Consider the following 23,035-nt stretch of genomic DNA (forward strand, 5'->3'; position numbering starts at 1 on the left):
AAAAAAAAACACCCAGTGTGCAATAAGAATGGGTGCTTTTCAAGCAAAAAATATAAGAAAAGGAGATGCCTTTTCTTTCAGAGAAAGCTCAGGAAAACCCAAACTCTCAGACTGAGAAGGCTAACCTCGCCTTTATTTCTAAGCTCAAAATTCTCCCTCAAATGGTCATCAGACCTAGGTGAAAGCCTAGGAGGGGCCAGCATGCTTCTGCAAGAAAAACAAAGCAAGCCTTGCATATAGGATATTGGTTTCAATGAGGAAGGGCAAACGCCAAAAACAGTATAAGAATTAAGCGCGCACATAATAGATCACTGTGAGCGAGGCTCTCCTGCAGATGTTGGAGGGAGTGATCTAAGCCTCACACTTGGAAAGGTTGTGTGACTGGAGCCATGATATATAAAGTAAGACCCAAGCGCCAAAGTTTTGATTGAGCCAAGCAAACGTGGCTGTTTTTGTTGGGTGGAAGAGGCATTTTTTTTTTTTTTTAAACTGAGCAAAGAATTACGGTAAACATCTGCTAACCATGACCACAGAAAGGGTGGTTGTTTTCATCCAGGGTCATTTTAAAGGAATAAATGCAATTAATAAAACCACACAGTCATAGTATCCAACCTTCCAATAAGGCTGCTTGCTTCTACCCACAGCGCTTAATGGAGAAAATTTTCTGACGTTGCCATTAAGACTTCTTGGGGACCACTGATGGGGACTAAGAATGCTCTGTCCCAAGGGACACTTGAAAATCCAATGGACCTCACTTCTTAACTCATTCCTTAGGCAGCTCTTCTCCAGAGGGTTCTCTTACTCTATGGGAAATTTCTTTATCATAATACACGTGTTGTTCAGGTAACTAAACACCATTAAAAAGAGAGAGAAAGAAAGAGAGAGAGAGAGAGATGAATGTTCTAATGCATTTACCTCACACATAAAAGTCCCAGAGATTGTCTCTCTGTCAAACTACCTCTTTTTAAAATGGCTAAGTATTCATATAATCCAGAATGGTTTGGGTTTTTTAAAATTCCTTATTTGGTTCGTTCTTTTGGGAAGACTGGGAAGGTAGGGAAACTGAATTATTCAGGCTGACTGTCATTCAAATCTGTCAAATTCGAGCTCAAAACATCACTTTACCTTTGAACAACCAGCCACAAGCCCCTCCAAAATGAGCGTCACCTATAATTACTACTCAATGTTCCCAATTAAGAGAAAATAATCAAATTCATAAAAATCCAACTTCCATTCTGAGTTAAGCAAAGTTCTGCTCTATCTACAAAGTCAGAAGGGTCTTTGAGGCTTAAAAAGCCGTTTCACACAAACTAGATGCTATCACTGTATCAAGTTGAAGAATTAAGATTTCCCACTTCTGACCTGTGGTCACCTCAATGCAACCCATCAACAAGATACTAAGTTCAGTGAACATAAGAAATAGTTTCTCACTTTGGCTTTCTCTATTTCCCATGAAACTAGAACACAGAAATTCATAAAGATCAGACTTCAGTAAGTTTATTGAAAAAAGAAATATTAATTCCATCAGTTCCACTTACTCTAATGGTTGCAATATCAGATAGGATTCCCGCTGTTGGATCGTCTCTAGGACCAGTCTGGGAGCCTGGAGGTGGAAAGCTGTCAGGGTTTCAACTTTTTCACCGGTAATTCTTCAACAAATACCTGTTCAACATCTCCTGGTTGCCAGTTGCTGAGTTCACTGCATGTGTGTTTGTGTGTGTGTTCAAGCACTCACGTATGCCCTTGTGGGTATAAATGCTACTGACACCTGATAGAATTTTGAGGGGAAATTAACACAAATTTCAGGGTTCATGGCATCTGGAAAATTATTCTTGTGTTTAGTTGTGTGTTCATTTTCCACAAGGCTAAGTGTTATGTGCTACGAAAGGAAAGGAGGAAAGCAGAGACAGAGATGCAGTAAGCAAGCAAGGTTGTGATACTTCAGCGGCCCTTAAGTGATGATGAACCATTAAACAAGAAAGAGAAAGGACTAGAAAGGCCCAATCTTATTTAATAACTGTCAGTGCCATCAGCTGTAAAAGAGAGTGAGCCTTAATGCAACCCACTAATTCCACCCCCCAACACAGTCAAGACTCATTTCTACAAGTAAGTCCAGTATCAAAGGTCACTGTGGTCAGAATTGGAATATAACCATGTGTCGCTACACTAAATTATGCTCAAATAAAAATGCAATGCATCCATCATATTTGTACAATAAAGGCATTGAATCAGCTATAATTTTCAAGCTTTAAAAGAAAATTCCAAGCTTTTAAGTCTATTCCTAGTGAAAGATAATGTGATGAATGTCACAATAAAAAAATAAACTTAGGGGGAAATAATTCTTTATCCTTTTAAAATTTTTCCTTGTGAAATGCATCATTTTAACCTAATGCATTTCAACACACTTATCACTAAATGTAAATGTGTTTTGATAAAATGAAGAGCCTTTTAATCCAAATTGCATAGTGATGCTTCGACACTGATCTGTTATAACTTAGTAATCAGAGTTAACAGACTGCCTAATTAACCAAGTCATCATTTGCCAAGATCCAAATATGGGAGGAATTGTGGGCCAAGGAGAAAATATGATGGACATGAAAATTATTAATTCAGGGAAGCATTAAAAGCATGTGGAGTTAAAGTTCCTTGCTAAAACCTACCATCTTTAATGTCCTTTTTGTAATAGAAGTAACATGTGAAAATAAAACAGTATATTACATTCAAAGTATATGGAAAAACATTTTAAAATCAATTAGTTATTCATCAGTGATACAATTACTTTTGTAAGCCTTCAACAATCTATGAGGTAAAAAGCATGGAACACCCTCTGCTAATAAGTAACATCTATTAAGTGCTTCCTAGGTGCCAGCATCATAATCAATGTTTCATATGGATCTAAGGATCAATATGTTTATTCTCCACATGAACCCTAACCTTTGGGAAGGCTCGTTTCTATTCTCAGGTATCAGGTTTGAAAAGTGAAGTTCAGAATACTTTTGCCCACAAGAATATATGAATTAACAAACAATAGCCTATCCTTTCAAATTTTTCAGGGAAGTGTTATTAAAAATTCTATAATATAACTTACCAAAATTTCACCTATGGGAGCTTCATATATTCACTTCTTATGGACTTGGTAGGAAAGGGAAACTGGGGTAACTTGAAAGATACCATGCGGCCAGTCTGTCTAAAAATCTTTCATCAGCAGCTTACTGTTCCCATCACTAACATCACTGATATGTCCTAAAAGACAGGTGTATTTTAACTGGGCAAAGATACATTATAAGCCATTTTCCCTAAGTAATTCAAATCAAAGTCCAAATGTACAGTTTGATTCCAGAAAAGACAATAAATCCATCAAGCTGATCACTTTCGCCTTGGCTATTTGAACTCCTATTCATCCTCTGGGTCCCAGCCAGATCTCACAGCTTCTGTGAGGTTTCTCCTCTTCCTCCTCCAGCATCCCCTCCTCAGCCTCTTATTTACCATCCACCAGTATTCCTGTAGCTTCTCTACCACTTCATTATAATCTCCCTGTCTACCTTATAGTATGTGTATATGGCAATCAAGGACCTTGTTTTAGGACCCACAATAGTGACAGACAATAGATGGATGGTCTGACAGAAGGACAGACAGAAGGAGCCCAGCCATGAATGAACTTCAGCTCCTTGAGGACAGAGGCATGGTGGTGTTTTTGAGGCACAACCCACTTCCTCATAGTCAGTGTCACTGGAGATGCCCATGTATTTGGCAGACACCTTCATGGGGAACATCTCAGATGATACTCAATCATGGGTAGCTGGGCTATATGATATTTAAAGATTCCTTCCAACCCTGTAATCCTTTATCTTTGCTGTGCATCAAGTAGAGTGCCTTACAGGATGTGTATGCACACAGTACTTTCCTAGAATGCTGTCCCCGTCTTCTGAAACCAGCACCCCTTTCACTCACTTTCCACTGCCTTGTGCAGGTCAAAAACCATTTGCTATTCTTGAGAGGAGCATGTGACCCACTCCAGGCTAAGCACACCTTCATACCTCCCATTACCCAGCCCGGCTGCAGCCCCAGACACTGTTTCAGCGATAGGCATATGATACACAAGGGACCAATCACAGACCAGGAAGATCCAAATTCTATGCGAGCTGCTAGAACTTAAACATAGCTTTCTGCTATTGCTACAAAAACAGAGTAATGAATGATTATCACAGCACAACTAGTAAATGGCTACATAAATGAGTGTAACACAGAACATAGCACAGCCAACAGACTGAGACCAAGACATAACGCTATGATCTGAACCCCTCATTCCAGAGGCCCCTGAAGCAGGTCCTACCAGCCAACTTCGCAACATCCTGAGCCAATTAATTCTTCTTTATGCCTAAGCTGGTCACAAGTCACCCAAGAGACCTAACAAATGGTGAGCTCAGTACTTCAAGGTACAGACACATTAAAAATGGTGCTGTTTGTGTTCATAGGAAAATACTGATACTTCCAACCCTGTAAAAATAAGTAAAAAACTGCTCATTTGTTGGTCTTTTGCAACTGGCTTACATATATTTTTTCAAGCCTACTATTTTATTATCTATGTTTTTAAAAACCTAATATTTTTATTTTTGAAGGTCAAAATCCTGGGCACACAGCTTATGAATTTGGAGTTCTATTGACCAAGGAACCAAAGACCTTCTAACTTTGTTAGCCAGAGTAAGCTCTAAGTACCCAGATCTTCACTCTGGTAAATAAAAAGCCTTCCAGGGGAATGTATCTCAAGAACTAAAGGAACATTTTGAAACTGCGCACTGGAAAAATGCCCCAGGTCCAAGACTGCTGCTTTGGCCAGGGGACCCTCTTGCTTGCCACACTTTTTCACACAGGTGATTGAGTGGAACAAATCATTTGTTGAGTGTCACAGGCTGATACAAAATAAAATGAGGGCTGCAGAGATGAGGTTAATTAGAATAATGTACCAGGGAAAAATGACTCAAAGATCTAGAGAAAATGCCTTAACAGGCACATCTAACTAGAGATGGAAGAATGCCAATTAAGTGGTTGTCCTTGGTCCGAATCACATCAGGACACACTTTTATTTCCCATAGCTCTTGTACTAGCAAAAAGAATTAAAGCATTTGAAAAAGTTGACTAAGATCAAACAGAGCCTGTTAGATGACACTGAAGTATAAAGTCTCAAGATGCAGCGACGATCAGCCCCAGAGTGAAATATGAATGTTATAGTAATGCTTGCAAATCAACACCCAAGGAAGATGCTTACATGGGGAAAACAATATGGTGGAGTGGTTTGGAGCCAGAGGAAGAGCGGCTGGGTTCAAATCCCAGCTCTACTTTTTAACATAACTTTTTTTTTTTTTTTTTGTCTGGCTGAGCCCAAAGTATGTGGAAGTTCCAGGGACCAGGGTTGGAACCTGTGCCACAGCAGTGTCCGGAGCCACAGCAGTGACATCAGATCCTTAACCCACTGTGCTACCAGGGAACTCCATGCAGCTCTACTTCTTATGAGCAGAGACATCCGAGTGAGTCTTTTCAACTCATTATGCCTCAGCTCCCTCATCTATAAAATGGACTTTTTCAAATGTTACCTCTAAGCTGATAATGTATCCCCATAAAGGCAGCTATTATAGGGTAGACTTTTTACAAACTAGAGTGTTTTTCTTAACTGCTGGTTTTTGGAATTTCATGGGATTAGGTTTTTTAAGCATTTTGAAAATTTCACTTTTCTTTCTCTTTACTTGGAAGGGAAAAGGGGGAAACTACACATATAAGGATTGGTGATTGATGAAATCCACGTTCATCTAGGCATATACAACTATAACAAGCCAAGAAGGCTGAAAAATGCTCTCTTCTAGTAGGATTTTCAAGAAATTATCATATTGAGGAAGTGGGCTGCAAGTGGAGGACTGGCTTTGTGTCACATTCATGAACGATCTGGGACAGATGTGGACAAAGACAGGGCATCACCTCTCTGGACAACACCCAGGGTAAAGGTTTACTGATGGTTTGTAAGAGTTGGCAAAGAGACATTCAAGCCTCAGCACATCATAACCAGACTCTCCTGGCACTGAGAGATGGTGCGCTCAACTGGACCCAGACAGACCAGCAGAATTTCCAAATACTGGAGGAAAACACTCAGAATGTTCCTCACCTTTCCGGCTGACAATCAGGCACCAGGGTATGGAGGAGACAGTTGCATGAGGTCACAACAAGGTTATCACACCTCTGTGTCAATGACACAAATCAAGTCTCACATTACACGGATCCCTTTCCCCTTTTGTGCTCAGTGTTTGAATTTCCAAAACGGTATTTGGAGAGAAGGGTGCTGGATGTTTTTAGAGATGTAAAAAACCTGAGTCTTGGCTGCTCTAGAGGCTGTGATGAGTGTAATAAAACTTTCCTGAATCATTTGCTTCATTTCATGGAACCTCACTGAGTTTTAGCTTTTTTTGTTTCTAAAAAGAGTATTAGGAAGCCAAGTGGATGCCCAACACTGTATTTTAGACAAGCTCTGTTATTTGTATAAGTTGAGAAGTACAAATTATAAATTAAGAAACATTAATGGCTCTTTAAATTTCTTTCTTTTCTTTTTTCTTTCTTTCTTTTTTTTTTTTTTGGTCTTTTTTATGGCCCCACCCGAGGCATATCCGACGTTCCCAGGCTAGGGGTCAAATAGAAGCTGCAGCTGCTGGCTTACACCACAGCTACAGCTATGCGGGATCCACACTGCCATCTGCGACCTACACTACAGCTCCCAGCAACTCTAGATCCTTAACCCACTGAGTGAGGCCAGGGGTCGAACCTGAATCCTCATGGATATTAGTCAGGTTTGTTACTGCTGAGCCGCAATGGGAACTCTGTTTTCCTAATTTAAAAGGCCAGAAACGAGAGTATGTGACAATGTATTTCATCTTTTATCATAAAAGCTGGGGATCCAGAGAGAGGTAAGTCCCTCTCTGAGCTTCAGCATTCACACAGAAAATGCTCACTGAACACAACAGGTCCAGCAGGCACAAACTGTATTAATACAATGTAATAGCTGTAACATACCCTCCGCCTTAACCATGTGAAAGAAGTCAGAGCTCACAACAAAAGATATTTACATTCACCTCCTCTCAATCTACGTAGACTTGAATTGTCTTTCAAAAAGAGGTAAGTGAATTTTCAGGACACAGACATTAAGGACACAATGTATTTTAAAATTAGGATTTACAGGGAGTTTAAGACATACTCTATTGTGAAGCAGGAGATCAAACCAGCTCTGATCAACCTGAAGAAGGAAGACCTCTCCAGTTAGGTGGCTTAAGGACAGGGCAGGACCCTGAACTCCCAATTCTCAAGGTTTTTTGGATGTGGGTCAGGCTCCAAACACTGAGCCATATTAGCACTGGAATTTATAAGTGGCTCTGAAACAAACCACTAACATCCAAGAATCAACATGTCATCAACAAATATAAATCATTCCACTGCTTGCTCACTCTGCACTCCATGATTTTTATCTTTTTTTTAAGCAAGAAATAGATTTACTAAGATAGGACGCTTGTGAAAGATGCAAGCGGGCAGGCAAGGAGGCCTACCTGCACTCTTTAAAGTTAATTCAGTGCATGAAATGAGCAGTACAAAAGGCAATCAAGGCTCTTCACTATCTTTGTCACTTTTCAAACGATGATTTACAAGATAGTGCAGTTTGAGTCTTGTCAGTGTCATTTCCAATACCCTTTTAATCATCTTTCTCAATCAAAAGTGTTATTATTCTGTTTCAGATCTTGTGCAAAGCATTAAATACCTATCATCTCATTTAATCCCCGCACTAACACTGTGAGCCAGGTAACGCTGTTTCCCCTGCCTCTGGTAAGGAAACTGAGGACCAAAGAAAGGAAGTCATCTGTTCAAGAACAAAGAGCCAGTGAAGGAGAGTGCTGGGATTTGGGCTTGAAATCCAACATCCTTAATTAACTTGTACCACCCACCATACGCTTTAGAACCAAATGGCAAACGTTCTGTGTTCACAGGGAAGATGATGTATAAGCCTTTCCGGACGGGACACGTGGAGTATCAGAGACTTGTCCAACGCAGAGAGGAAACTTTCCAGAGAAAACCCAAGGGTGGCATTCTATTCCTATAATAAAGGTGATGTGTATGGTTTTCTTTCTTTTCTTACTCTCTCATCCAGATGGAGTTCTCTTAGGTACCACGAAATAGAGCAACTCACAGGGAAATCCCCAAATGTCTGCTGCCTGATTCAATAAATACTGACTGCCAGCATGCCTACTATTCACTGTCAGCCACGAGGAAGCCACACTGAATCAGAGAGACCTTCCCCTTGCTTATTACCTGGTAAACAGGTATATTCAGAAAGTGACAGAAGCCGTAGTAAATGAAAGAGACAAAAGACCTGAGTGGCTAAGAGTGAGGAGGGGGAGGAGGGGGAAGAGGGATATCATTTTTAACGTGGGTAGTCAAGGAAGGCCAGCCCAAGAAAGTGGTATTTAAACTGAACAAAAAGGATGAGAAGGAATTAGCCCTGTGATGTGCAGAAATGGCTCCAGGCAGAGAATCCCATGGTCCAGAGGCAGGCAAGATTTTACTGCATCTGAGCCTGGGAACGGGGTCTAATTAAAGTATCTGAAACCAGAGTTCCCATTGTGGCTCAGAGGATTAAGGATCCAACGTAGTCTTGGTGAGCAGGCAGGTTCGATCCCTCGCCTCACGCAGGGGGTTAAGGATCTGGCATTGCTGCAAGCTGCGGCACAGGTGGTGGCTCGATGCTTCTCACTCTTTGGGACACACGGCCAACCATGCCATCTATGAGCAATACTGACAATCTCCACCACTCAGGTGGCAGCTTCTATGTGCAGATGACCCTGTGCTTTGAGGGCCATTCCCAGGAAGACATGTGGGGGACCAGAGGCTGCTCTGCAGACTCAGCACAGAGGCAGGGAGTGGGATGAGGCTGGCAAGAGCGACATCATGTAGCGTCAGCCCGCAAGAGTGAAACCTTACTGAGTTTCAGATTATCATCAGCAATACCAACTTGAAAGCAGTTAGTGAATTATGCTTGCTAGGCAGGGCCATTGTCTGAGTAAGTAAAAAACAGAATAAAAAAAGAACCACATGCATCTCAGGGGAAATTGTCCAAAGGGGACCTAGAGATCTAAGCCCTGTTAGCAGGGCTGTCCAGCTGTACAAGTACGTGGCTGCGGTGTCCTTGAAGGCAGGCAGCAAAGCCACCTCCTTGGGCTTTTTACTTACACAGAATACCAGGTGAGAAGCAATGGATAGTGAAATATACATTGCCTACACAACCACCAAAGAACCAGCCAGAGGGTGGTTAAAAACTCCTCCAAGACAAGGATTTCCACCAGATCGCCTAGCGTGTGTAGCACAAGGCCGGCATTTATTATCTACCAGGAACTGCACAAGCTCCTACAAGCCTCATCTCAGTGATTCTTTATGGGAATCTAGCTCCTATTTGTATCCCCCATTGTCCAGATGAGGAGGCCATGGCCTAGAAAGGTTAAGTCACTTAGCCAGGGTTACTCAGCCCGTCAATGGAAAAGGTGGAATTGGAATCTAGGCCAATTTCACTTCAATACAGACACTCTTATCCACTTTGCTATCCTCTATCTATAGCAGGCATTCAATAAAGGTCCGGGAATGCATCGGCAACCACGTCTCCTGAGCATCTATCACAGGCTGGTATAGGCAGAGACTCTATTATGAAGCATAGAGAAGTCTCATTCTGTGAGACAGAAATTTCACAAGAATATTTCACAGGCTAATGTGGGATAGAGAAACTGGACAGGAGTGGCTCACTGGTTTCTCCTATCCTGGAAGCTAAGGAGACACTTAGCAGCAAATCAGAGAGGCAGAGTGGATAATAGCATTGTCTAGTCTCTGGGGGACACAACAAAGCCATCATGATACTGCCCACACGTATTGGGAAGAACACAACTGGGTGCAGGCCTGTATGTCCTAGGACTTCACACTAGCCCTCAGGCTTTAACAAAATCTTCCACCCAGAGAAGAGAACATCCACTAGAAAATTTGGGAGTTTGAATTTTGGTTGATTGCTCTCCTGAGAAAGCAAAGTATTTCTCAGATTTGCCATGGCACTTTCAGTAAGAATATTATGGTCCTAGAATATTTACTGAGATGTGGATCTCAGCTGAGAACTGAAGAAGCTGAAGTTCAAACATGTAAGATTCAATAAAGATATGACATACACAAATCAGTGGAAGAAAGAACGCATTCATCAAAATAAATAAAAACTAGACACCTAAGGAAAATTGGTAACAAAATTTTATGGAAGTAACCACAATTGCTGTTCAATAACCATACACCTTTTCTTTATTACTACTAGAACTGGGAATTTATGTGGGACATCCAAACTCTCAAGGCTAAGGAGCCAATCAATTCCCAGATGCCTTATGTTCTAACATTTAAGGGTGGCTAAAAGGATGTAAGTAGAAACCACTGAGTAAGACTTTAGGAAAAGTTCTTTAAAGAGCCTTTCCTCAGCTAGGAAGACTATTCTCTTTGTTCCCTGTACTTTTGCTTCTTCAGGATGCAGAAGCAATGGCCAGAGAGGCAGTAGCCACAATGTGACCTTGAAGATGAAGCACTACTTCAACAAGCAGGCAGAGCATAAAGATAAAAAGCACAACAAACGGAGTTCCCGTCATGGCGCAGGGGAAACAAATCCAACTAGGAACTACGAGGTTTCGGGTTCACTCCCTGGCCTCAATCGGTGGGTTAAGGATCCAGCGTTGCCATGAGCTGTGGTGTAGGTTGCAGATGCAGCTCAGATAGGATCTGGTGTTGCTCTGGCTTCGGTGTAGGCTGGCAGCAACAGCTCCAATTGGACCCTTAGCCTGGGAACCTCCATATGCCGCAGGTGCAGCCCTAAAAAGACAAAAAAAAAAAAAAAAGCACAACACACATCATTTATGAGAGAGAATACACAACTAATTTTTTAAACTTATACAGTAGCATCTCTGTTACCAGACAATTCTTCAATGGTGTAAAGACATGAAAACATCTCTGAAGACTATTCTACTGTTCCGTCAAAAAATACTGGAAATTCATGAATTAGGATTCTGATTACCCCTCTATTCACCAAGCTGTTTGTTTAAGCATGACTTTCCTCCTTAATTAGTACCACTAGCCCAGGGAAGTATATTTGCTGAACCTGTCTCTCTGTTTTGACATGCCAGACTTGTGAAATTCAAACATACTTGTAGACATCCAAAACATTATTATTTATCAAGGCCTATTTTAAAGGTGGAAGATCTGATGATTAAAGGAAATTTAATAGTTCTTCATTGGCATTTGATCTGTAGCCTACCACAATCTGTATCATCCATATTTGATACTAAAAAGACATTTCAACAGCTTGTCCATCAAATGGACAATAGAAGGAATGCACATACAAACCACATGACTTAGAAAATCACAGTGCTTTCCCGCACAATCATGTCACTCAAGAAAGGCCAATGTGATTCAAAAGGTGAAGAAGGGTCACCCCACTCGGTGAACCAGAGTGACTTCAGAGTGTGCACCCATTCCATCTGTGAGGAGTTTTGAAATGTTCAACGAGCTTTCACGGACATTACATCTTATTTAATTCTTGTAACTACATGCTACTCCTAGCTCAGTAGTAAAGGCAAGTATTTTTTTTTAATTCCTGTTTCGCCTTAATAAACAATTTGTTCCAGATCAGAGGGACTGCTACCTAGTGAGGTAGCTGGATGACAAATCACTTGTCTCCCTTTGATCAGGTGTCCGCAAACTGAGGCCTTTAGGCCAAACATGGCCCATGACCTGTTTTTACAAATAAAGTTTTATTGCAATGCAGTCATGCCCATCTGTTTACCTATTGTCCCTGGCTACTTCTGGGTTCCATCAGCAGAGGTGGCCACAAACAAAACTCTATGGCTCATGGGGTTGACAGTATTTACCATCTGGCCCTTTAGAAACCAAGTTTGCCAACCCTTCCCTAGATACCATCCATGGTATGAATCCTACTCTTGAAATCCATAAAGCTATCATGAAAGGCAATAAACCTATTCCTGTCGGCTGTGGAATTCATGCTTGATAACCGGGCATTCTGTTATCTTCCCGGAGACTACTGTATCCACTAACATGTCACCTGCCAAGGTGGAGGGCAATATTTATTCATTTACTTATTTATTGATTTGGCTGCAGCATGCAGAGGTTCCCAGGGTTAGGGACCGATTCACACTACAGCAGTGATAAGGCTGGACCCTTAACCCACTGAGCCACCAGCCAACTCCAGGAGGTCAACTTTAAGTGATCCACAGTATGAGTGTTGCTCATCACTTACCCTGAACTTTTAACGTGTGTCACAGCCATAAAAAGCCTGGGGGTTCACTGGCTGGGGGCATGCATAATGCCACAGGACTGCAATACACAGAGGGACACTGAAAGCAAAAAGAAAAGAGGTTAAGCGAAGCGGCAAACTGGTGTTTTAAATATGACACATTCACGTATGCCTTAGGTCTTCCTTGTTGATGCACTACTTTAACATGCAATACGTCATTTCCCTTCGAGAATCAGTGCTCCATGTAGCTCATACTTGGAGCTTGGTATTAGAGAAGTAGAGTAGAAGGATGTGAAAAAGCTACAGAGCCAAGTACAACTGCCGCTCTTGAAAGCACTGTTATCCACTTAGGAAGTTGGTTCCTGTACCTTCCAACATTTCTTATGTTTTAAGATAACTTCTCCTAACTACACTGTTATCTCAAGTTGAAAAGTAAGTGCCAAATGATCCCTGAGTCCAAATAATGATTTTCCTTTGGGTTTTGGTCTTTAGTCTCTCTTAATACATCTAGTAGAGGCAACCAGAGGAAAAATACATGCAAACACACATACATACATGTAGAGAGGCACCTTAAAAGAATGTAAAAAAAAAAAAAAAAAGGCAAGCTATGTACCCTACCAGCCAAATGCAGAAAGAGGGTGTGACACAGCCTTCTCATACACACAGTCAGCCTGGGTATATGCTGGGAGCTGGCTGGTGGCTCAGTGGGTATATACAGAGGCTGGGAGCTTTCATGGTTGAGTTGGGTTGTGAGTAGAGTATTTACCAAATCCATTGCCAAGAACATTGAGGTTGCTGACAGACAAGTCAGCTTATCCTCAAGCAGTTTCAGAAAGTTTTTGTGGATAGCAGTCAGGGGCAAGGTTTTGCATGCCAGGGCTTTTCTGCTTGGGATACTTGAGCTGATAATGACAGCTGTAGCGCCCTGAAGATGACAGAGAGGACCCACTGTGCGACAGGGAAATGGAACTCCAGGATGAACAGAAAGCACGAACTCTTGTGTGTGTGTGCGTGCTGATACCGTGCAACAGTAAACTCAGACAAAAAGCCATGAATGTACGTGTCTTCTAATCTAATCAGACAGAGAAGTTGAAACTGAAAAGGAGATATATGAAGTTTGATGATTTGAATAGTCGTGTACCTCCGGAAACTATGTGAGCTGTCTGTCTACCAGAGCTCAGAAGAGAGCGGGGCGGTGCTCTCCCGTGCGTACTTTTCCTTGATAAGAGAGAAACTCAGGCCGGATTGGTCCACAGTCTGTTTTCTAGGTATCAGTCATCTATGCGAGTGTCAACTGTTTGCCCAATACGTTCTGGCTTAAGAATCTTCCATCTGAGATGAGTTTTAACGTGCTGTGTTAGCAATGTTCCTCTTCAACACAGCAGCTTAAGAACATGATAAGAATGCATCAAAAATATTTTTCAAGATAATTTCAGTTGGCAAAGTTCAAACTTAATTGGTGAACTCATTAATGAGCAACTGCCACCATAAGAAAGAGGGCCATTGTCTCGGACTTATCAGAGCAATGAGATAACGAAGTTAATTATATTGTTTCCAGTGGATTTACACTGGCTTCCTTTCAGGGGCTACATTTGCTGAACATTGGTTCTGACACTCCGTGTGTTTGCGCCTCTTAAAGACCTATCGGCTGTGGGCTCCTCCGGGAAAGTCGGCAGATCACAGCCTGAACGACAGGGCAGAGCAATTGGGAAACTTTTAGGCCCTTTATTATCTACTTGTAAAATGTTATAAGCCTGTAAACTAGTTAATTTATGAGCCGTGTGGACAATTTGCTCACACGTGATCGCGGGGTTTGCAAACACGGTTTCCAGGCAAGTGGGAGGATAATTTGCAGGTCCGGCTTCTCTCCTAAGGGGACACTAACTAATTTGACACAGTAACATGACATTGATGGTGGGGCCCACTAATGACCAGACTCCAGGACGTGGCTGTCAGCCTGTCGTTCCACTGAGAAGCCAGCTTGCTTTCCCTGCCGCTCAGGATACGATGCTCAACTAATTATTCAGACAGCGACATTAATGAGAGCCCTTCGTGTTTATTTTCAACATACTAACCAGCGCTTAGCTTCCATTTGTCGGATATGGTCACTGATTAAAATGTGTTTCATGAATAGCAAATCTGAATTCGAATATAACAAAGAAGCACCGGAGAAAAATAAGGAACAGCTGAGCGGAGAACCAAACGTGTCAACTCAACTTGTTTTCAGCCTCAAGATTCGTCAAGGACAAACTGACAGGTAGAAGGAAATGCCCTGAGTATCAAGGAAAGTGAAAGGAGTATTTTTAATCACAGATGTCCATGTACAATCTTGACTCCTGACCAGAGCCGATGGCTCACCATATGGTCAAGAACAACTTCTATGTCTAATAAACTTCACTAACTTTATGATACTAAATAAAGATTTCTTTTAAGTTGGTTTTTTTTTTCATGGAATGACCAAAAGGCTCGTTTGCATTAGTGTGACTTTTCCATCTTAAAAAGTTTGATCTTTGATGAAATTATCTCATACACCATCTTCACAAACATCACCAAATGCAATTCTGTTTTATTCCAAATCTCTTGTAAACCTGTATTACTGAGGGTCTTTTAAAAAGTGTTCTTTAATATCCTCTTATACATCTTGTTTCTAGTCTGCTAAATCTTGCAATCAAGTTCTTTCTATTTCAAATTAAATTTCTATTTTGGTATGATAAATTTTGTCCTTCATTTAATGGTGATTATAATCCTAAAATATTCATATAATCATAATTGAAAATGAATAACTTAAAAAAAGGTGTGCTAAGAGCCACTAGAGACATTAAAAAATTGAAAATGGTCTTGATGCGGTTCATTTTGAGATGGGCACTTTTGAATTAAGTAACAGTGGCAGTATTTCAATAAGTGTTCTATCTGTCCTCCTGGATAAAGAATTTTACTCGATAACCTCATATGACTTCTGCTTTTATAGAACAGCAAAATAAATATGAGTCCACATAGACCACTTTGGGAATGAAAATGTCACGGCATGCAACATTTCTTAAGTATATATCTCTAAACTTACTCTATGATAGATCTGTGATTTTATAATGCCAAAATATGCAAATGGCACACATGTGGGAAGCAGATGCAGATCTTAGGCTAATTTTTAAAATGTATTTAAATAAGTACAAATACATGCTATTTACATGGGTACCTGTTAAAGACAGGTTCTCAGACTACTGGCATCTCCGTGCAATTTATGCCTGATAAGCATTTGTCCTCCATAATAATCCAGAAAGATGTGGTCAGTCTGCAGCAGAGCATGGCTAAGTGTTAATCATTCCATTCCTTCTTCTTGGGTGTACAGCTGGGATAAATTTCTCAGCCTCCCTTGCAGTTAGGTGGGTCCCTGTGACCAAGTTCTGGCCAAACAGATGGAAGTGGGTATGTTACTTTTCATCCTGACCCAAAAGCCTCCTGAACTATCCAACCACCCCTAATCCCCTCTCTCTCTTCCTGGTTGTGGGTCCAGAGCTCCAGGGAAGAACTTCAGGTCCTGGAAGACAGTGGAGTCACTGGGTGGAATGAGCCAAGGTCCCTTAAAACCATGCAGAGCAGAGCCAACAACACCAGTTCCACACCATCCACTAGGTTGTGAGATGTCCAATAAATAAACCTGCACTGTAGTTCCCATAGTGACACAGTGGAAACAATCCGACTAGGAACCATGAGGTTGCGGGTTTGATCCCTGGCCTCGCTCAGTGGGTTAAGGATCTGGCGTTGCCATGAGCTGTGGTGTAGGTCGCAGATGAGGCTCAGATCTGGCATTGCTGTGGCTCTGGCATGGGCTGGCAGCAACAGCTCTGATTCGACCCCTAGCCTAGGACCCCCCATATGTCGCGAGTGCGGCCCTTAAAAAAAAAAAAAAAAGGCAATAAATAAATAAACCTGCACTAAGTTAAGCCTTTGAGATTGAGGAATGTTTGTTAAAATTGCCACTATCTCTCACTCAAATACATAGGCCTTTGGAATTTCTCCTTGGCTCCAAAGTTATACTTGAATTTCAGGAACAGCACACACAAATTTGTAAATTTACAGTTGTACCAGCTTACATTCCCACCAACAGTGTAGGAGGGTTTCTTTTTCTCCACACCCTCTCCAGCATTTGTTATTTGTGGACTTATTAATGATGGCCATTCTGACTGGTGTGAGGTGGTATCTCATGGTAGTTTTGATTTGCACATCTCTAATAATCAGGGATGTTGAGCATTTTCTCATGTGCCTGTCGGCTATCTGTACATCTTTCTTGGAGAAATGTCTGTTCAGCTCTTTTGCCCATTTTTCAATTGGGTTGTTGGCTTTTTTGCTGTTGAGTTGTATAAATTGTTTGTACAGTTTAGAGATTAAACCCTTAATAAATGGCACAAATGAACCTTCCCACAGAAAAGAAAATCATGGACTTGGAGAATAGACTTGTGGTTGCCAAGGGGGAAGGGGAGGGAGTGAGATGGATTGGGGAGCTTGGGGTTAACAGATGCAGACTATTGCCTTTGGAATGGATTAGCAATGAGATCCTGCTGTGTAGCACCAGGAACTATGACTAGTCACTTATGATGGAGCATGATATTGTGAGAAAAAAGAATGTATACATATATGTGTAACTGGGTCACCATGCTGTACAGTAGAAAAAAAAATAATGTGTAGTGGAAATAAAAAAAAAATTGTAAATTTGGAAAAATTCCTGAAGATACATTACAGGTGTGGTTATCTGCTCCTCTCATTAAGCTAAGGGTAGAAAAGAGAAAGAGGAGAGACAGCTAATATATTCCCCAAACAGGTCAAGTGTATCTCTCCTTACTTCATCTTCACATAGTTCTGTGAGTAGGTCCAGTTCCCATTTTATGTATAAGAACACTGAGCCTCTAGGAAGTGAAATAGCAGCAAATGCCAGGGAATATATAGCCGGTGAACATTTTCTTAGTTGAATGCATTTGGCTTTTAATATCTGAATTTTACAGAAAATGCTTTTCTTTCTTTTCTTTTCTTTTCAGGGCCACACTCGCGGCATATGGAGGTTCCCAGGCAAGGGGATGGAATCAGAGCTACAGCTGCCAGCCACAATCACAGCCACGTGAGATCCAATCCTCCCATTCGTGTATGGGACCTACACTGCAGCTCACAGCAAAGCCGAATCCCTAACCCACTGAGCAAGGCCAGGGATCCAACCCATGTCCTCATGGATACTAGTCAAGTTTGTTACTGCTGAGCCGCAACTCTTGAAAATGCTTATTTCTAACATTTTTGGTTGTTGCTTGTAAAAGTCCATGACATGCTCTCCAATTTAAGAAAACATTTTCAATTAAAAGTGTGAGGAGAAAGTGTCAAGTTACAACATAATTGGTAGACTGTTAGAAACTTCTCTAGAGGTTTTGAAAAGCCAGCAACAAAGGGTGTGTGTTGCAGATTTTCTCAGCGATTAAAAAAAAAAGCCACATTTCAAAAAAAAAAAAAAAAAAGCACAAATGCATTCTGATGCCATTAATTGTTGAGAAATGCATGTTTTCAACATTTTTACATTCTTAGTGTGACTCTTGTTAAATATATATATATATATATATGGCATTTTACTGTATTTTTGTCGTATTTTACAAGGGTTGGCAACCCATTTTCATAAAGAGCCAGACAGTGAATATTTTGCACTCTGAAGCTTTTTTGTTTGTTTGTTTTTTGTCTTTTTGTCTTTTTTGTTGTTGTTGTTGTTGTTGCTATTTCTTGGGCCGCTCCCACGGCATATGGAGGTTCCCAGGCTAGGGGTCCAATCGGAGCTGTAGCCACCGGCCTACGCCAGAGCCACAGCAACGCGGGATCCGAGCCGCGTCTGCAACCTACACCACAGCTCACAGCAACGCCGGATCGTTAACCCACTGAGCAAGGGCAGGGACCGAACCCGCAACCTCATGGTTCCTAGTCGGATTCGTTAACCACTGCGCCACGACGGGAACTCCTGAAGCTTTTTTTTTTTAATGGCTGCACCCGAGGCATATGCAAGTTCCCAGGCCAGGAAATGAACTCTAGCCTCTAGCCTCAGCTGGGACAACACCAGATCCTTTAACCCACTGCGCCAGGCCAGGGATTGAACCCACGCCTCTGCAGCAACCTGAGCTGTTGTACTCAGATTCTTAACCCACTGAGCCACAGCAGTAACTCTTACACTTTGTAGCTTTGCAGCTCTAAGTTCTCTATGGCAATCACTCCACTCTGCTACCACAGCAGGAAAGCAACCGAAGGTACTATATAAACAAATGACTGCCGTGTTCTCATAAAACTTTATTTACAAAAACAGGCAGTGGGCAGGACTTGGCTCCAGGGACATATTTGCCACTTTTTTTTTTTTTTTTTTAATTTCACCTCCTATCCCCTACCTTGTACCCGCCTCTTGTTTCAAGTGTAAGTGACTCATGGTAGTATATTAGTTTGGGGTGTAAAACAATATAGTGATTCAATATTTTTATATTACAAAATAATCACCACCATCATTTACCAACTTCTGCCTCAGAAAACTGATTGGGGGTTTTGCATACTGACACAACACCACCTTATGATTTCTTCTCTGTAAAATAATGGGAAAGAGGCTCTGGTTAGCATTTCCACCCAGGACACCTGATTGCCAGGAATGGATTACTGATGATCGGGGGAGGTGCTTTAACTTGCGAAGGTTCAGGAGATAGTTTACTGCGCTCAGATTCTATCTGAGGTCTAACCCCACTGCCCGGCTCATCCCTCAAAATCACGCCACCTTTCAAAAGGCTCACGGGCACCTGTAAAGAGCTTATAGGCACCCGAAGCCATTCTGAACAAAGATGGAAGCACAACAGTAACAAAAAGGAAAAGATGATGGTTTTTCTCACTCAGCACAATCTCATCCCTGTCTTAAGGTAATGTAGGCAATAGTTGGTCACCTTATAATAAGGACTTCTTGCTGTGTCACAAGGTTTTTCTGTAGTGTCTCTGGAATGCTGGGATGCAGGTTTGATCCCTGGTCCTATACAGTAGGCAAGGATCTGGCATTGACTCAGCTGTGACACAAGTTGCAACTGCAGCTCAGATCTGATCCCTGGCCTGGGAATTCCATATGCCATGGGGAAGCCAACCCACCCCCCGAAAAAAACCCTTAAAAAAAGCAAAATAAATAATTTGTAGATTTAAAATGTCATTGGAGGAGTGCATGCCAGGAGCAAGAAATGACAACCTCCACAAGTTTCAAAATCAGGTATAAAGTCTCACCAAATTAGAACCACACAGCTTTCTTGGATCTCTAGGATGTTCTTTCTTAACCAATTTCAGAGTAAAAGTTATGTAACCAATGACAGAATATGCCAGAAGAAACCTATCAAATATCTTCTCCCATTATTCTCCCAAGAATGTAAAGTTGTTGTAAAAAGGTTTTAGTTCACTACATATTTTTTTTTTAGGATGGCAAAGTTCAATGACATAGACAGATAGATATGCTTTCTTAAAAAATCTCAGTTCCCCATTAATGTTTTATTACAACAGTGAAATATACAAGATAATCTGAGACATGAAGTAGATAAATTGAACGAGTCTGTTTTACCTAAAATGTCAATCACAACAGGAAAAGAGGCAAGTCAATGATAGTCCAGTCTGACAAAGGAATATTTTGTAGCTATTAAAAATCATTCTGGGAATACTGAAAAGTGTGCAGATGCTTCTTATGATGTGACATGAAATAAGCAAGACAGAAAAACCATATTTAAAGTAGATGATCAACTGTATAAACATAAGCATCAAAAAGAGAATATAAAATTAAAAGTTAATAGAACATAAAATTAACAGAGTTTGCCTAGGAAGTAATGGGACTAGGTGCTGTTTTCCTTTAGAATTTTTTTGTATTTTTGATTTACTCCAAGCAGTTTCTAAAGTATTGGTTACGCAATCTGAAAAAGTTGCATGAACTTCAAAAAGAAAAAAAGAAATGTGTTGTACATTTATTGACACTCATTTATTAATGGCTTCTGATGGCCTCCCTCTCAGACCAGAAGTATCTTGAGAAGAGAGATTCTTGTCCTCTTTCAATTTACAGCATCTCACGCACTCAATTAACATTCCTGGAAGCAAGTGAATAGTCCACCTAACTTTTAAAAATCCTCTTAATGAGATTCTATAAATAAATTAATTTTTATACTCTAAGCCTTTAAAAGAACGACATAATTTTGTTGAAAGAGCCTGATCATTTGTGGATTGTAGCCTACTGAAAAAATTCCACTTTCTTTCCTCTTTTCTTTTTCCACAGTGACACATGGCAATTTTGTCTTTCAGTAACTTATACAACTCCAAGTCACTGATCATTACAAACAAACTGCGACTTGATCATGAAGCTTTGGCATTTCATAAGTATGCACCCCAATGCACTACTTGCTTGGAGGCCAGGATGGTTATCTCCTGATGGACAAGTGACTTCTCAGCAGCAGGAGGGAGAGACCTCTCGTGTCAGCGAGGAGAAGGGCACTGTGCTGTCTCCACACACGCTCTCTCCTGTGCAGGCTCTTCCCCAACAGCCAAAAACCACACGACAAATGCCATCATCATTCATCACTTTTCTCTTTCTCCACCCATTTCTGTCTCAGAAGCACATGCCACACATGCATACAGACTCACCCAGCAAACACGCACTCCCTGCCTGCATAGTTTCTTTCTTTTTTTTTTTTTTTGCCTTTTTAGGGCCGCACCTGCAGCATATGGAAATTCCCAGGCTAGGGGTCAAATCAGAGCTACAGCTTTTGGCCTACACCACAGCTACAGCAATGCAGGATCCGCGCCATGTCTTCGATCTCTACCACAGCCCACGGCAACGCCAGATCCTTACCCCACTGAGTGAGGGCAGGGACCGAACCTGCATCCTCATGGATACTAGTTGGGTTCTTAACCCTCTTAGGCACAAAGGGAACTCACTGCCTGCATTGTTTCAATGGCTCCCCAGTATTCTTAGGAAAAGGGATCAAAACCCTTCCATTGGCCCTTCCAAGGCCCTCATGTTCTGGCCACTGGAGATCCCTCCAGCCTCCAGCTCAACCATACACATCCACTGGCCCTGCCCAGGTTCTCACTGAGCCTCTGCCCAGAGCTCTAGGGATCGACAAAGGGAGACTGAGAACTGGATAAAGATTCCAGCTCCTTTCCTGAGAATCACCGTGGTCAAGAAGACAGTGGGGGAAGAAACCTATCTTTTTCTTTAAAAAAAAAAAAAAAAAAAGCACTGTCAACATTTTATTATATATTTTACTCCACTTCATGTCTCACGGAAAAATTTCCCATAACATCTTTTGGATAAAAAGAAGCCTAAATGAGTATGTAAAACATGAAAACCTCAAAAGCAACTTCCGTTTTCTTCCTAAGACATAACCATCTGCCCAGAAGTCCTCTGTAGGCTCCTAACAATGGCAAGTGTTTCCTTAGTCCTGACCAGCAGGGAACTCTTCTCCAAACATGTCAACTCCAAGAGGAGAAGGGAAAGATAAAGCCAAGTGCAAATCACAAACAGGTCCAGCCATGGGAAAGGCAATCTGTGCAGAGGGAGATAAATGCTCGGGGCAGAATATTGCATCTTACGCTGGAACAAGTGCAAGCTATGAATGGCCTTCAACCAACCACCCTGCCCCATCCCAGGGGAGGATGAAATAAAAGACATCTTCCTCGTGAAATGTAAAAATGATCTCTGGGAGAACAAGCACGTTGAGCGATGAGCAGGCTACAAAAACAGGAAAGGCTCTGCTTCATTTTCATCAAACCTCAGTGGCCAAAAGCAAAGTAACATACCATCTGAGACCATCCCATGATCACGAAGGCCATTTCACTTTCCTCTCCCTGGGCACAGAGTAAGATTACGTGACCCTCTTTTCCTTGCTTTTAGGTTGGGACCTCAAATGTGTCTGATTTCTGGTCCACGGCATGTGGGCAGAAAGCAGCAAGGTGCACCACTGCCAAGCCTGACCCCTGCATTGGCTCTGCTCCCTGTTCCTCTTCCCCAGAGACCGTGGAGACCCCACGTTCTCGTGGCAAGCACAGGATGGAGGAGGTTCCACAGTGACATGAAGGGAGCATGAACACACACCTTTATTAAGTTAAACTACCCAAATCTGTGGGCTGTCAGTCACAGCAGCTAGCAGGACACATACTGACAAATATACTTTATACCTGATTGCAAACTTAATTAGGATTTCCTTAAATACACATTTATTTTTGGCTTCATCTCCACCATGGGGCCATGGCTTAATATTCTGTGTATCCTTGTAGAGAAGACCTACCACCATGTCTTGAATAGTGGGTTGTTGAAAGAGTGACAAATAATTCATCAATTAAGACAGAAAGCATTCACCAAAGTTGACTTTTTCAGGAATTACCAAGGGGCCAAAGCCTAAAATTGAGACAAACGAGGTCTCTGCCCTTACGAGGCCCCCAGTCTACCAGGAAACACCAATATACATCCACGGGGGAAGTTTTAACACAGAGATTTGACCCAAGCACAGAAGGTCAGAAAAGGGTGCACAAAAGTGATGATCTGGAAGCCTAAGACATTAGAGGTGAGCAGGACTCAGCCAGGGAGACAGAGCTGGGTGGAAGGTGAAAAGAGAAAATCTAGGATTCTCTTGGTCCAAAGAGGTAGGAGCAAATCTAAATACTGGGCCTGAAAAT

At 41.6% G+C, this 23,035-nt stretch overlaps 1 protein-coding gene across 3 annotated transcripts in view; it reads right to left on the reverse strand.

Moving 5' to 3' along the window:
• Positions 1 to 23,035, reverse strand: part of FOXP1 (forkhead box P1) — a 620,675-nt gene that overhangs the window by 384,067 nt on the left and 213,573 nt on the right. For 2 of the 3 annotated variants that reach the window (XM_047779155.1, XM_047779131.1), the window contains exon 3: positions 12,350 to 12,446. The exons of the other annotated variant lie outside the window; for it this stretch is intronic. The gene's annotated coding sequence lies outside the window, so the exon portion shown is untranslated. The remainder of the gene's footprint in view (positions 1 to 12,349; positions 12,447 to 23,035) is intronic. 3 annotated transcript variants of the gene reach the window in all.

Source organism: Phacochoerus africanus, chromosome 1 (genome assembly GCF_016906955.1).
Source record: "Phacochoerus africanus isolate WHEZ1 chromosome 1, ROS_Pafr_v1, whole genome shotgun sequence".
Taxonomy (NCBI): domain Eukaryota; kingdom Metazoa; phylum Chordata; class Mammalia; order Artiodactyla; family Suidae; genus Phacochoerus; species Phacochoerus africanus.